This window comes from Podarcis melisellensis (assembly GCF_964234715.1).
Source record: "Podarcis melisellensis genome assembly, chromosome: 14".
Lineage (NCBI taxonomy): Eukaryota > Metazoa > Chordata > Lepidosauria > Squamata > Lacertidae > Podarcis > Podarcis melisellensis.
Genome location: NC_138546.1, coordinates 50,281,476 through 50,298,409, shown reverse-complemented (window position 1 = coordinate 50,298,409; position 16,934 = coordinate 50,281,476). Strand labels below are relative to the sequence as shown.

The 16,934-nt window shown below is 48.8% G+C and overlaps 1 protein-coding gene across 4 annotated transcripts in view; it reads right to left on the bottom strand.

The window, feature by feature from the left end:
• The window catches only part of APBA2 (amyloid beta precursor protein binding family A member 2), a 115,084-nt gene that overhangs the window by 82,659 nt on the left and 15,491 nt on the right, over window positions 1-16,934 (bottom strand). The window lies entirely within an intron of this gene.

Below are 16,934 nucleotides of genomic sequence, written 5' to 3'. Positions count from 1 at the left end.
AATTTATGCTTTAGGGGAAATATTTGAGATTTCTAATTAAAATTCTCTACAAAGCCTGTTTTGGAGTGGGGCCTCTCATCACTTACATTCAAGGACATTAAAAGCTGCTGCTGCCTTTTCCTTGCCTTCTTCGCCAAGAAGTTCTCTCTTTGATTTTCTTTCTTCTTCAAAAGGAAGAGTTGAATAACTCTGGATACCAAACTGGCGGAGGAAGGGGGTGCGGCAGCGCCCCCCCCCAGGATGCTCACTCCGGCTCGCCCCTCCCCCACCCCGGGTGCCCAGCATGTGCGCCCCTCCGGGTGCCGGAGCAGCTAGCTCTGCCTCTGATCCCAAAGAAGCTTGATTCATAGCCAGTGTGGTGTAGTGGTTAAGAGCGGTGGACTCGTAATCTGGGGAACCGGGTTCGCGTCTCCGCTCCTCCACCTGCAGCTGCTGGTCTAGTCACACATCTCTGAAGTCTCTCAGCCCCACTCACCTCACAGAGTGTTCGTTGTGGGGGTGGAAGGGAAAGGAGAATGTTAGCCACTTTGAGACTCCTGAAGGGGAGTGAAAGGCGGGATATCAAATCCAAACTACTACTCTTCTTCTTCTTCTTCTTCTTCTTCTTCTTCTTCTTCTTCTTCTTCTGACTGCAGCAAGATCTTCTTTCCAATGTCCCATTCATAAACAAAAAGCCCATTTTGTATTTTTTGGGTGGTGAGGAAGAGGAATCAATTTCATTTTTTGAATAGTCTCCAGCAGTAGTTGCACTCTGAGTAATCCCACTGAAATAAAGAGGCTTAAGTCCATCATTTTCAATAAGCTTGCTCAGAACCGTAATCTACTTTAATTTCACCCTTATAATTCAAACAAGCTATGGTCTCCCCTAGTTCAGAGCATCACTGAGCACTGTGGAAGCCCAAAATCTGGGAACCCAGAGCACATGCAAAGGACAATTGTACTTTCCAATTGCATCTGAACAGGGCCATAATTTGGATCTGCCTTCCCCAACCTGGTGCCCTCCAGATCTTATTGAGGTGAAAATTTCTATCTTCCCTGAACAATGGCCATGCTAGCTGATGAGAGTGGTAATCCAAAACATCTGGAAGACACCAGGTTGTGGAATGCTAGCTTAGATTTTAAGTTTGTTTGGAATGACAACTTCCGGGACAGCGCGAACAGCTAATGGCGGATTCCCTCCGAGCTCCGGAGGGAATCGGCTCTGCTGAGGATGGGTCTTGCCGCGCCGGCGACGCGGGGACCCTCAGAAACCACAGGCGCAGAAGCCTGCGGACTTGGTGACTCGGTGGGCACCTTAAGCGCCCTCCCCGACCCACGAAGAGCCTTTTTAAAGGCTACGGAGAGGGTGCGGAGGGTGGTGTGGTGCTGTGAGTAGACCGCTACTTCAGTGGAGTGAAGCCGCGAGCCATGGCCGGAGAGCGCTGTCTTTCTTCCCAAAATTTGGACTGAAACAAATAACCCGTGAGTAGAAGGGAATTTGGACTTTAAAATTTTATCTTTGAATTGGGTACGACCGGGGGATGTGTTAAAGGGAAGTCCGCACCCCCCCACACCTACAAAAAGATCTAAAGCAAGGAGAGGAGCACTAAGGTGGAGAGATTATCGTGCTTTTGGAGCTGGACAAAAGATTACTTCCATGAATTTGACAAAAGAAGTTTTTGTGCTGGAGAGGAAAAGAGAGGAATTTTAGAAGCTTTTGTGTAACCCCCCCCCCCTGGACCCGGGAGCGTCCTGTGTGTGAGCCCAAGGAAAAAGAATAAAGAGTTTGACAGCTGTCAAAGGAGCTGTCAAACAGGCGGTTAAAGTTTAGAACTGTGCTATTTAATATCTCTCTGGATTAAAGGTGTTACATTTGAACTGAATTGGTTGGAAACAAAGTGATTGTGAATAACAAAGTAACGGATTGTTGGAAAAGAACTATTGGAGTTGGAATCCCCCTGGAGGGAACTAGAGACATTACAATGGCTGCAGAAGGAAAATTACTGGCAGAGATAGAAAGAATGTTTTTTCTCGTGGGAATTCTACAAGAGCAGAGCATGGCTATGAACAAACAACTTACGACCTTGAACTCTAAAATAAGCAACTCTGCTGAAGGCACAAAGGACTGGACGAAAAAAAATCTGCAGCTGAATCAGAAGAGACAACTTTGGAATTGGGGGAAAAAGAAGAAGGAGGAGAGGAAGTTCAGGTGGAAAACATCAATCAGAAGCCTATATTGTCAGGAAACAAAGAAGAAGATCATTGGATTACAAATCTGCGAAAGGAGAGAAAGATAAAGGAAGAAGCCCCTGGAGTATCTGGAATACTGGAATTTAAAGGAACAAATAAATATGACTGGGACTTCTTCTTCAAGTTTGAGCATGGGAGACCAGCTGATCCTTGGCAGCAACTGTTTCTAACTGATTTGGAGGGAAGAAAATATGAGGTGCTTGTGATAGAACTCCTTCGAGACTCGAGGGCCAACAAAAAGGACTACCAACAAAACCGACGGAGAGAGGCTAACAGAGACTTGAGGGCCTCGGATGTGAGGAATCCGGGCTAGGAATTGTTTTTTGAGGACATTGGCTTGGGAAGGGACAGAAACCGGGGTAGAGAGGGGGGGGGAGAGCAGAATTGTAAAAATTTATGACTTTTGTATTTGGTTATTATGATTTTTGGTTTAATATAAAAAGGGAGAAATTTGTGGAAGAGAACTTAGGTCGACCTTAGAAAAAGGATTTAATGTGTATAAGAAAATTGGATAAGTAAAATTTGGCCTAGTAAAAAGAGTTAAGCTTAAAAATAACAACAATATTTTAAGGATGAGGGAAAAGAACTTGCTGAGTTAAGTAACGAAATTGGGATGTAGGAAGGGGGGTGGGGGGAAGTCAAGGAAAGAAGGTAAAGAAAGTAAGGGTAAGAAATTATACATGTTTTGTCTTTGTCTTTTTATGTGTGTGTATGTCTATATAATAGAGGGGACGCAGGTGGCGCTGTGGGTTAAAGCCTCAGCGCCTAGGACTTGCCGATCGAAAGGTCGGCGGTTCGAATCCCTGCTGCGGGGTGCGCTCCCGCTGCTCGGTCCCAGCGCCTGCCAACCTAGCAGTTCGAAAGCACCTCCGGGTGCAAGTAGATAAATAGGGACCGCTTACCAGCGGGAAGGTAAACGGCGTTTCCGTGTGCAGCTCTGGCTCGCCAGAGCAGCGATGTCACACTGGCCATGTGACCCGGAAGTGTCTCCGGACAGCGCTGGCCCCTGGCCTCTTGAGTGAGATGGGCGCACAACCCCAGAGTCTGTCAAGACTGGCCCGTACGGGCAGGGGTACCTTTACCTTTACCTATGTCTATATAAAATGTGAAAACCCAATAAAAAATTTATTAAAAAAAATAGATTTTAAGTTTGTTTGTTTTTTAAATGGCTTATCCCCATTAATCCTTGGGAATTTCAGTACATTAGAAACCAACTGTTCCACTTTCAGCCAAAGAGCCAAATGACACACACACCCCAGCCGCCTTGAGGTCTTTCCCCTGGCAACCATGAAGCCTGAGGCCTTTCCTATCCATCGCTCTCCTTGATTAAGAGATGGGGCCTGAGCTAGACAGCAAAGTCTCCCCACCACACACACAAATATGGAAATGGTTCAACTACAACTTGGTAGCTGTCCTACACCTTACACTATAGTTGCCTAATGTTTGGCCCTCCAGATCAGGGGTGGACCTTGGCAATATGGCACCCTGCGCAAAACCAAAATTTAATGACCTACTCCCCACCAGTCTTCATGCCTCCTTCCTAAAGCTGAGTAAGAGAGGCACTGGGCAAGCACTAAGCACGATTTGGGAAGGAGGCAGGAGGACTCTAGGAACCTGTCAAAGCCTCATGGGTCCTTCGCAGAACAGGGGAAGGCACCCTCCCCCTTGGTGCTGCACCCAGTGCAAGGAAACCAGTCGTGCTGTCCTAAATCCAACATCCTCTGGGTGGACACAGGTTACCCAACCCTGCCATAGTCACTTCAGAATTTAAAACTTCTTTTCCAAAGTGTCCAGCCCCTTATGGTTGTGGAGATGCACTACTGAAATTTTGTACTGCAGACTGGGGACTTCGTAAGATCCTCAATAGTTAGAGATGAGGCTTTGGTGACTTGTTCAGTTCCTTGGCCCCATTCCACTAGCAAAAACAGAACTTATGCAAAATAGAAACAGACACACATGAGAGAGAGAGCGAGACAGAGAGAGAGAGATTGTCATAGAATATGGTTGGCCAAAAAATTATAAGCGGAATACAGTGGTACCTCGGGTTTAATACGCTTCAGGTTACATACGCTTCAGGTTACAGACTCCGCTACCCCAGAAATAGTCCCACGGGTTAAGAACTTTGCTTCAGGATGAGAACAGAAATTGTGCGGTGGTGGTGCAGCAGCAGCAGGAGGCCCCATTAGCTAAAGTGGTGCTTCAGGTTAAGAACAGTTTCAGGTTAAGTACGGACCTCCAGAACGAAGTAAGTACTTAACCCGAGGTACCACTGTACACAAAGTCTTGTTTAGGACTTTCCTTCCGTTTTTTATTTCCACCACTGATGCCTATCCCTGACCTAGAGACAGAATTCCCAGTTAAAACAGTCAGCCGGCTGCCAAGAAAGGTATAAACATTTTGCTCCCTTTCCAAGCCTTTGCTAAACGTGCTTTTTTAAATCACCCAAGCAGATGGCATACATGCCTTTTTCACTGACAGTGAAACATATGGTGTCTTATAAAAGGTGCTTTAGGAAGAAACCACAATCACCTAAAGATATTAAGATGCCACAAACTCCTTTCATTTTAGCTATCAGATTACATTTATTTATGAGACTATAAAATGAAGGCAAATCCAGGTATGTTCCAAGCTTGCTTTCTCTTCTCTGGAGCCCAGAGGGCCCAAACCAACGGATTCAAGTTACAAGAAAGGAGATTCTGACTACACATCAGGAAGAACTTCCTGACAGTAAGGACTCTTCGACATTCAGGAGGTTGTGGACTCTCCTTCCCTGGAAGTTTCAAAGCAGAGGCTGGATGGCCGTCTGCCATGGATGCTTTAGCTGACATTCCAGCATTGCAGGGGGTTGGAATAGATCAAACATGTCCAACGTGTCGATTGCGATCCACCGGTCGATCGCAGGATGGATTTTGGTTGACCACACAACCAAGGCCCCCCTCACCCATGGAATAGCTGTCAAGATTTCCCTTTTTTTAAGGGATGAAATATATTCAGAGTCGCAAAGTGATTTCATGCTCTTTATTCAGCTCATAGTGGTGAGGAGGAATGAATGAATGTCCCCTCAAAGTATCTGCTTTATATACATTATTTACACAATAGGCTGCACATGATTGGCTAATTCCGGAATTCTACTGTAAGCCAATCAGGTTGTGGATTCACTGCTATCTGGAGCATGATTGGGTGGTTCCCGCTAACCAATCATACTGCTGCATTGTTCTAGGACCAATCAGACTGCTGCATTCTGAATCCTATTGTTCTAGGACCAATCAGACTGCTGCCTTTTGGAGCCTATTGTTCTAGGACCAATCAGACTGCTGCAGTTTGGATCCTATTCAACTCAGTACATAACACCCCTCCCCTCTAAGTTCCAGTCCTGCCCGGGAGGTCGCATTCATAGTCCTCAGGGTACGCCGGTGGCCTACGTGTGCGTTGCAGCCTGGGGTGTTCCCTGGTCCGGGGTTCAGGTTCTGGCTCGTGTTCCAAGGATGCTGGCTGTGATGGGGCTGTTTGGTCTGGCGCAACCGGCTCGCTCCGTCGTGGTTCTGGTTCCGGTGTCCTTTCGGCCTCACGGGTCCTCTCTGTATTTACTGATTCTGCCTCTCCTGCTTGCCCCTGCAGCTCTATGGGCCTCACTGCCCCACTGTTCCCTTGGGACTCCTCTGACCTGTCCTCCTCCTCCTGGTTTTCTCCCGGGAATCGTCGCCGTATCTGGTTGCAGTGGCGGCGCCAGCATTGCCCCCCATCTGTTAGCACCTCGTACGACACGGGGCCAGTGACCCTGGTGACTGTGGCGGGTACCCATGCAGGGCCTGCCCCAAAATTCTTTGTGTACACTGGGTCCTGGGCCTCGAAGGTCCGGGAGTTCCTGCCTTCCCCCACCACTACCTCATCCTGAGCTCTATCGGGGTGAAGGCGGTCCAATCTTATTGCAAGGCGCCGACCCATTAGTAGTTCAGCGGGGCTCCGGCCAGTCGTTGAGCTGGGGGTGCTGTGCTGTGCTAGAAGGAATGTGGCAAGGCGGTACTCCCAATCCCCTTGCGTCATGCGGCGAAGGGTGTCCTTGGTGGTCCGCACCATGCGTTCTGCTTGGCCATTGGTGGCCGGGTGGAATGGCGCCGAACGGATGTGGCGGATGGCGTTCTGCGCTGTGAAGGTTTGGAATTCTCCTGACGTAAATGCAGTCCCGTTGTCTGAGACGAGAGTGTCAGGGAGCCCGTGGGTTGCAAACAGCCTGCGTAGTACCCGGATGGCTGCAGACGTAGAAGTGGACGGTACCAGTGCGACTTCCAGCCATTTGGTGTAGGAGTCCACCACTATGAAGAATGTTTTCCCCTGAAAGGGGCCAGCAAAGTCCACATGCAGGCGTGACCATGGTGCTTGGGCGGACTCCCAGGACTGGACTGGGGCCCTTGGGGGATCTGGGCGGGATTCTTGGCAGGCCTGGCAGTGTTTGACCCAGGCCTCTATCTCTCCGTCGATCCCCGGCCACCACACATAACTCCTGGCAAGGGCCTTCATTCTTACTACCCCTGGGTGTGTCTCGTGTAGGGCTGTGAGGACCCTTTTGCGGAGGGGCTGGGGAACAACGACCCTGCTTCCCCATAACAGGCACCCCTTGTGGGCTGACAGTTCATGTTTGCGGGTTGTGTAGCCGGCGAATTCTGGCCCGGGGCTGCTGCTGGGCCATCCCCTCCACACCCAGTCCAGGACCCGGGAGATGACCCTATCTTTCTTGGAATGGTGTGCAACTTCTTGTGCCTGAATGGGGCGGTCGGGAAGCAGCTCCAGGCTCATAACCTCTTGTGCAGGTGCTGGGTCGGGGCCTGTTTCCGGTAGTGGTAGCCTGCTGAGGGCGCCTTTCCAGGGCGGTGAATCAGTGAATACTGGTAGCTGGCAAGGAAAATTGACCACCTGAGGACGCGAGGAGACAGCACTTGGGGGGTCTGCTTTTCGGGGGCAAACAAGCCAAGCAACGGCTTGTGGTCAGTCACCACGGTGAAGGGCCGCCCGTACAAGAAATCATGGAATTTTTTTACTCCCTTCACGATTGCCAGACCCTCCTTGTCGATTTGCGAGTAGTTCTGCTCGGTTTCGTTGAGTGCCTGGGAAAAGTATGCCACCGGTACCTCTCTTCCATCCGGGAGTTGGTGTCCCAGGACAGCGCCGATGCCATAGGGCGAGGCGTCGCATGCTAGCACCACCGGCAGCGTCTCGTCGAAGTGTGCCAAGACCGAGTTTGAGACAAGCAAGTCCTTGACTGCCTGGAATGCGGCCTCCTGGCGCTGGCCCCACACCCAAGGGGCCCGCTTGTCCAGGAGTCTGTGTAGGGGCTCCGCTACCGCCGCCTTGTGGGGAAGGAAGGAATGGTAAAAGTTCAATAGTCCCAAGAAGGCCTGAAGTTCAGTCTTGTTCTTGGGCGCTGGGGCGTCACAAATGGCCCGTACCTTGTCCCCAGTCGGGTGGACCCCTTCTGTGTCCACCATAAATCCCAGAAAGTCCACTTGAGGCACTCCTAGTAGACATTTTTCCCGCTTCACCTTGAGACCCGCCGTCTGGAAACGGTGCAGAACGGTGCGGAGGCGGTCCTCAAACTCCTCTGGTGTGGGCCCGGCAATCAACACATCATCGAAGAAGGGGGTGACACCAGGAATCCCTTTAAGGAGAGAGTCCATTAGATTCTGGAATATGCCTGGTGCCACACTGACCCCGAATTGCAGCCGCTTTACCCTGAACGCTCCTCTGTGCGTCACAATCGTCTGTGCCTCTGCTGTAGCCTCATCTACTGGCAGCTGTTGATATGCTTGGGCCAAGTCCAGCTTGCCAAAAATTTTCGACCCAGCCAGGGTGGCAAGGACATGGCTGACCACTGGCACTGAGTATGCATGGGCCGTGAGGGCCTTGTTTATGGTACATTTGTAGTCTGCGCAGATGCGGACCGAACCATTAGGCTTGACGGGTGTGACGATTGGGGTTTCCCAGGGGGCATTAGGCACCGGCTCCAGCACTCCTTGCTCCACGAGTCGGTCCAATTCCTCGTCTATACGGGGTTTCAGGGCGAACGGGACCCGGCGGGCCTTGAGCCTGACCGGTCGTACTGCGGGGTCAAGCTGTAGAGCAATGGGGGGCCCCGTATACTGTCCCAATTTCCCATCGAAAACCCCCGGAAATTCCTTGCATATGGCGTCCACGTCCACTTGTAAGCTCATGTGGTTCACCCCGGTGACGGCTAGCCCCAGTGGTCCAAACCATGCCAATCCCAGTAAGCTAATGTAGGGGCCCTTGACCACAAGCAAGTCCAGTTGCCGCGTCCGCCCTCGGTATTGCACCCTGAAGGTCCCCACCCCCATTGTGGGGACCTTACGTTTCTGGAAGTCCCGGAGGGTGAATGGGGCCGGCCTGAGTTTGGGACCCCCAGTAGGACACAGTTTCCTTAAGGTCCTTGCCGAGATTATGGATAGAGTTGAACCCGTGTCAAGCTCCATGCGGCATGGGGCCCCCTCTATCTGTACCTCTACATAAATTTTCTCTACGTTGGGGTGGGGCAACTGGTATACCTGAAAGTCCGTGAGCTCCGTCGAGTTGCCTTGGTGCGTTGGGCCCCGGGACTCTTGGATTGGCCATCTGATGCCTGGCGTCGGGTGGGCCGAGCCCGACACACCCGGGCAATGTGTCCCAATTTTCTGCACTGCCTGCACTCTGCGTTGCGGAAACGGCAGGTCCTCCTCTCGTGACTTTCTCCACAGCTTGCGCAGTTCCCTCCTTCTCGTCGAGGCAGCTGTGGTATGTGGGCTGCTTGAGTGCGCTGCTGTACTCGGTGCACCTCCTCCCTGTTGGATCCTGAGTCGTCGGTGAGGTCTTCGTGGTGGACCCTCGGTTGGGACGGCTGGCTCGGCCGTGCCTCTTGCGTCGACCTCTCGGCAGCTTCCGTTGCCAGGGCCTCCTCCAGAGCGACCTGGAACGTTAGGTTCTTCTTAGCGTAGAGGCGTCGTTGCAGCTTCTCATCCTTCAGGCCACCGACGAGGCGGTCACGAAGCATGTTCTCCAGCTCTGAGAAGTTGCAGAACCGGGCAGCTTGGCGGAGAGAGGTCACAAACCCAGTTATTGTTTCCCCAGGGGCTTGCCGCTTTGCGTAGAAGGCATTTCGACGAGCCACCACTGAGGGCTGTGGCGAAAAGTGCCCCTTCAGCTGTTCCATTATTGTTTTGTATGGAACAGTAGCGACGTCTTCAGGTGCAAGGAGAGCCCGGGCGATTTCAAACGTCTCCTCTCCGCAGACGCTGAAGAATATTGCCCTCTTCTTGGCGTCTTCTTCATCGGTGATCCCTTTGGCTTCTAGGAGGAAGGTGAAACGGGAGGCGTATGCTTCCCAGTCTCCAGATGCTGGGTTGAACGGTGAGAAGCTGCTGTCGGTTGCCATTCTGAGTTCCTTGGGTCCCGGAGCTGAAGGCTGGATACACGGTGCGAGGCAGCGGTGCGGCAGGTGGCGGTGCTGCGGTGCTGTGTGTGGCAGTCAGCTCAGCGGGATCCCATCCTCGTCGCCAGTGAAATATACTCAGAGTCGCAAAGTGATTTCATGCTCTTTATTCAGCTCATAGTGGTGAGGAGGAATGAATGAATGTCCCCTCAAAGTATCTGCTTTATATACATTATTTACACAATAGGCTGCACATGATTGGCTAATTCTGGAATTCTACTGTAAGCCAATCAGGTTGTGGATTCACTGCTATCTGGAGCATGATTGGGTGGTTCCCGCTAACCAATCATACTGCTGCATTGTTCTAGGACCAATCAGACTGCTGCATTCTGAATCCTATTGTTCTAGGACCAATCAGACTGCTGCCTTTTGGAGCCTATTGTTCTAAGACCAATCAGACTGCTTCAGTTTGGATCCTATTCAACTCAGTACATAACAAGGGAAATTCCCTTATTCCGAATAGGATTCCTCACAAGAAAAGGGAAAAGTTGACAGCTATGGCCCATGGCTGCTGGGGCCCCTCATCGCGTGCTTGGTCGCGGCTGAAGCCCCTCTGCAGGCGGCATGGCCGGTCGAGGCTCCTCTTAGCCGCACTGCCTCACCGCAGCAAGCGCTCTGGCTGGCGCGCCTCCGCCTCTTCGTGGCCGCCTTTAGCGCCTCCTTCCCGCTCCAGACGCCGCCGATCCTCCGTGCCAGCAGGCAGGTGCTGCAGCGGCGGCGCTCCCTCCACGCCCTGGAAAGGCGGCAGGCGCCTCCCTCTGCCCCCAGCAAGCCACAGCCCCAGGCAGGGAGGGGGCGGCCGAGGAGGCATGGGTTCCGTGCAGGCTGTAGCACTGCAGGGGGAGCCACAGGAAGGAGGGGGGCATGGAGAGAGACGAGGACGCCCCTCCCCGCCCCCCCTTTCCAGCTCCAGCCTAGCTGCGTTTATTCAAAAGTAAGGCCCGCCCCCGTAAAGGGGAAATTGGGCATTTCGGGGTGTGTTGGCTTCCCGCGTGTGCCAAGGGCCCTGGGAGGGGGCTGATGTGGGGGTAATAATTTGTTATTATTTTTATCATCATCATCATCATAATTTATTATTTATACCCCACCCATCTGGCTGGGTTTCCCCAGCCAAATATAATATGTTTAAGTTGAAGAATGGCAATGGGAGAATGTGGCAGATCCCTGCCAGTTTTTGATACTGGATAGTAGATCACAGCCTACTGGAGCAGGTGGCCCTTGGTCCCTTCCAACTCCACAGTTCTGTGATTCTATCATTCTAAAACAAAATTATCAGCCCCCTCATCTTACTATACACTACAAGAAGAATGTAATTTTCTTCAGCAGCACTGAATACATAATCAGTTTTATTATTATAGCCTATTAGGATTACAGGAGATGTTCCTTGAAATCATTTCACAGGGTGGGGAGTGAAGGACTATCACAGAGAGACTGTTCCATTTTGCCTCATACAAATGACTTCACTTGCTGCAGATCTAAACACTCCATCATTTTGTGGGGCAGGGGGAGGAAATGTTTTCACAATGACAAGACCTGTTTATTCTCTGCCATCCTTTGGCAGAACATAAACATAACCAATGCTGTCAAAAATGGACCAAAGTACATGTAAATCACAGCTATATGTGGCAAGAAGCAAATTTGTTTTTGCAGACTGGAAATGAGACCTAAATTTACTACTAGCCAGAAAAAAGTGTGGAGAGAGAGAGAGAGAGAGAGAGAGAGAGAGAGAGAGAGAGAGAGAGAGAGAGAGAGAGAAATGGGGGTGTCTAAATGCCAGCCTAAGGGCTCAGTTTGGCCCTTGGGTGCTCCTTGTCTTTCCCACCCACCAAGAGAACCCTGGATTCAGAGAATCCTCCATATATTTTTTATAAACCTCAGTCGCATTTTCTGTGAGGCATGGATCATCAGACAACATGGCATCTTAGTACCGATTCTGTGGCCTCTGTGACCTCGAGGCACAAATTGCAACTGGTGACCATTAAATCATTCCGTTTCTTTCTCAAAGGGGAGGTGATTCACTGGGCAAAGGTTGGGAGGTGAGTCAAAGCCCCCCAAATAAGTGCTGCTATTGGCATCCGCCCAGTGCTTTGGACTCCTCCATTCCAGAGAAACTGGCGTGGTGCTGGGAGGCCAGAAAGCATCTAAATCCCAAACTTTTTTCAGGGCAGAGCCCCCTTCGTTCCATAAATGCATCCTCAGTGCCCCCTCCCCTATGCAAAGACATTATTCAGAATAGCAGTTTGCACAAGACACTCAGGTAAACGATAACACAATAAAATTCAAATCAGTAACAATTAATTTCAAACTCAAAATTAGATAGTGGATAGACATAGCAGACGAAGCAGAGATTTCTCCAAAGCAGCTCTTTATTTGTAAGCTGTCACAGAACTGAACAGCCAACAGCTCCGCCGGCCTGCTTTTATAGGCAGCCGGCTGTCAACATTGTAGCAACAACAACCCAGCGTTTCCCGCCTAAAATAACTGACGTGGACCTGAGTGAAAACTATATACACGATACTCCTGGTGGCCAGGGGGAGAACTTCAATACATAACAAAATCCAATTAAAGCTATTTTAATTCAAAAACACTGATGAATTGTGGACATAGTGTATATTGATTTCAGTAAGGCTTTTGGCAAAGTCCCCATGATATTCTCGCGAGGAAGCTGTTAATCAGATTCAAGATGACCTTAAAAAATTGGGGGACTGAGCCAAAACTAACAAAATGAATTCCATTGGTGCAAATGTAAGGTTCTACACCTAGGCAGGAAGAACCAGCTGCGTAAATATAAGATGGGGGACACCTGACTTGCCAGTAGTACATGTGAAAAGGACATAGGGGTCTTAGTGGACCACAAGCTTAACATGAGTCCACAGTGTGATGCAGCAGAAAACAAGCAAATACTATTCTAGGCTGCATCCACAGAAGTTTAGTGTCCAGGTCAAAGGAAGTAATAGTCCCACTCTATTCCACCTTGGTCAGACCACAACTGGAATCCTGTGTCCACATCTGGGAACCACAATTTAAGAAGGATATTGACAAGCTGGAACGTATGCAGAGGAGGGAGACCAAGGGTCTGGAAACCAAGCCTTCTGAGGAGCGCTTGAAGGAGCTGGGTATGTTTAGCCTGGAAAAAAAGAGACTGAGAGGAGATATGATAGCCTTTTCACACATCTCAAGGGCTGTCACATGGAAGATAGAGCAAGCTTCTTTTCTCCTGCTCTGGAGGGTAGGATTCGAACCAATGGCTTCAAGTTATAAGAAAGGAGATTCTGACTAAACACCAGGAAGAACTTTCTGACAGTAAGAGCTGTTTGGCAATGGAACAGCCTCCTGTGGGAGTTGGTGGACTCTACTTCTTTGAATGGTCATCTGTCAGAGATGCTTTAGCTGAGATTCCTTCAATGCAGGGGGTTGGACTAGATGTCCCTTGGGGTCCCTTCCAATGCTACAATTCTATGATTCTATACAATATGTTGTTTTCAACATGAAGTTCCTGAATCAATGTAATAATTTAGAATGGGTGTTTTATTAACAAGCAAACACACACACACACAAACAAACACATAACATCCACCAACTGAACTGAACCATCTCTGAACAAGCAAATCGACAGGCTTGCTCTTAAGATCCTATTCATCTTAAAGAGACCACATACGTCATCATCATAGGATGAGTCTGTATGTAAAGGTGGCTGCACAACTGGAGGAATTTTTGTTGCCCCAGAGGGCAAGACTTGAACCAACGTGGTTATCACAAGGTAGCTGCATTTTGGCATTTCCTCAATCGCCTTTAACTTTTCTAGATTGCTTTGGTCTGATCCTGCAGGGCTCCATTTCCATTCCTACCAGAGACCCCCTTGGCTGTGACTCTGGGAAGACCTGCTCCCTGCCTTGCAGGCCTTTTTCCCCTGGCCGGGGGAGGATGGGGCCCTGACTGACTCCAGCTACAAAAGCTGAGGCTGCTGAGCAGAACCTTGGGTTGTCTAGGGGTTTCTTCCTAGGGAGGTCATGTTGCTGCTGTTTTTGATATTTTTTTTGATACCTTTATTTTAGATCTTATTATGATTTATGCAGAAATTGTTCAATTTGGTGGCGTACTTTTTGATTTTTTATTCATTGTTTGCAATTGTGTATTTTTTAATGTTGTAATCCACCTTGAGCATAGTTTGAACTATGAAAAGCTGGCATACAAATAAAAGTATGTGAGTATTGCTACGCTGGTTCTCTCTTTTCCAAGTCTCCTCTCCTTCCACCGTACGGTTTTAGGTGGATGAGCTTGCAGTCAAGGGCCATTTCGAGTTCTTTCTGTGCAATGCCCAGACTGTTTTAGAATAGGCATCACAGTTCAGGGTAAACCACATGTTTTTCATGCAAAGGGCCCTGTATTCAATCCCTGGCACCTACAAATAAATAGGGGGGTCTTCAGATGGGGGGGACTGTGACAGACACTCTCCTCCAGCCTGTGGGACTAGGAAGAGCCACTGTCTGTGCAGACAGTGCTGAACTAGATGGACTCAACGATCCGACAAAGCAGGAGGCAGTGTCATTTGTTCACAGAGAAGACAAAAAGGATGTGCTAAAATGTATCCAGAAAGAAAAAAGAGCACATTGCCACTGTTCTCAAACATTTATCATGTGAGATATAAATAAAACAGAAGAGAAACACTGCCTTTGCACGAAACACATCTGATTTCATCAGTGCCAAATTTGCCAGACAGTTCAGCCACATCATAAGCATGCTAATTCCAAGTCCTTGCGAATCCCGGACAGCTCTCAAATCAGCTAAGCCGCCTTATCGCAGTTGCACAGGGGGACCAGTGTGTACCAGATTTTAATTGCATTGTGCGGTGGATGAAAAAGGATCTTCAAGATTACCGGGCACTTTGTATACAGAACACTGAACATTTGCCCATTTGAACTGGCAGCCTGGAGACAAGGCCCTTCTGGGACAATTCACATTTTAAGATGCATGTGACACAATTCACGACTCAAGGGGTAGGGTGGGTGGTTATGATGCCCACCCCCCCTCCCCAGATTCATTTTTAAAAGATGCTGTTGTATATGCAAGTGGGTGGGAGTTCGAAAAACCAAACAGCTGCAATAACTGCACACGTCAGTTTTTAAAGACAGGCCAAAGAAACAAGGTAGAATATGGGCAACTACTGACAGATGGGACCAGATCTGAGTCCCTAAGAAGGTGGGAGCCCTGAAGCTGGATCAGGCCAGTGGCTCATGCAGCCCAGCATCCTGTTCCCAGAGTGGCCAACCAGATGCCTCTGGGACACTCACAAGCAGGATCCGGGCACCAGTGCCCTCTCCTCACCGGGCATTCAAAGGCATATGGCCACTGTTACTGGAGGCATCACAACCACCTTCACCAGCAGCCATTTACAACTTTACCCCCCATGAATTTGCCAAATTTTCTTTTAAAAGCATCCAAGTTGGGGGCCATCACTACCCCTTGTGGTAGCAAATTCCATAATTTAACTCTGCAATGTGTGAAGAAGCCCTTTCACTTGTTTGTCCTGAGTCTTCCAATGTTCATCTGCATTGAATGCCCCCAAGTTCCATTCCTGTGAGGAAGAAGAAAACACTCTTTTCACTTTCTCCATGAGTTCTGCACACCTCCAGCACATCCCCTCGGACTCGCCATTTCTCTGTATGAGTGCTTCTCCAACTTGGGTCCCTTGCTGTTGTTGGACTATAACTCCCATCATCCCTGACCCCTGGCCCTGCTATCTAGGGGTGATGGAAGTTGTAGTCCAACAACAGCAGAGGACCCAAGTTGCAGAAACACCGCGCGACTTAAAAGGCCCAAATGTTGTGTGTAAACTTTCCTTACACCGTATGGGATTAACGGAACCAGGAATACAGCCAATGCTGCAGGAACAGGTGACAACAAGAAGAGTTTAGAAGGTGTCCACCTCAAGGAAGGGAGCCTGAGCTGCGGCTGTCAAGATGCTGCTGTGCTGCAACTCCCACCAGGCCCAGCTAGCACAGCCAATGGAATGGATTTATGGGAACTGTACTTCAGCAGCATCTGGAGAACCACAACTTCACTTCTCCTCACCAAAAGCAATGTTTCTCGTTCCAACTATTGCTGTTTAGCCCTGATATATTTGCCCTCAACAGTAACCCAATACCACTAAGAATCTAAGACTGTCTCTGCTGGATCACAGAAGCTTACCAGATTTTTGTGAATTTTTGGGTGCTGTGAACAAAATTATTACCCAGCTGTGGACTCTGCAGGGTCCTTTTCCTTATAGACCAACATGTTTACCCTTGTGTGTATTTTCACAACAGTTTAAAATTGCACAAAAGATTGATTCACCACTGCTGTGCTGAAAGAGATTGCCAGCTTTATCGCAAGCCCATCAGGTCACAATCCATGAAAGGACATCCTGCATTATGATAATTAAATCAATACTTTAGCCTCTTATTTCTCAAGGCAGTATGATAAATGAGTTTGTAGCTACAACCACAGATGGAATATTAATTAATGCAATGCCTTTAGGGTAAGTGTGCTTGTGTGTCATACAAGACACTTTATGAACTATTCTCATCTCAGGTATTGCACACATACACAAGACACCCAAAAGAAAATTGGGGAGGAACCATAAGACACTATGGTGGCTCTCGCCTCTTGAGGTAACGAGTGTGAAAAAGATAAATATGAGGAAACATTCAGCTACCTATGAACAAATAGTGAAGGAGATGGATAACTAATTGAAATTAAAACCATATGAGGAAGTTAAAGGTTTTGTGAATGATTGGTTGCATTATTGTCAAATTAACAAAATGTTTAATGATGATAAAAAGAAAAATGGATTTGGATATACAAAATCAAAATTCAAATTAGAATTGTTAAATAACAAAGTTAAAATATTATCCAAAATGTATAAATTATTACTTGAATGGGATTTGAAAGATGAAGAAGTTAAATGAGTCATGATACACTGAGCTAAAGATATTGGTCATAATATACAATTAGAAGATTGGGAAAAATTATGGAAAGAAGGGATAATTTTCACTGCCTGCAGTGCTTTAAAGGAAGATACAGTGATGCCTCGCTAGACGAAATTAATCCGTTCCGCGATTCTCTTCGTCTAGCGGTTTTTTCGTCTTGCGAAGCAAGCCCATTGACAGCTTAGCGGATTAGTGCTAGAGCTGTCAAGCGGCTTCCAGCGATCAGCTGTTAAGCGGCTTATCAGCAGAACAGCTGATAAGCG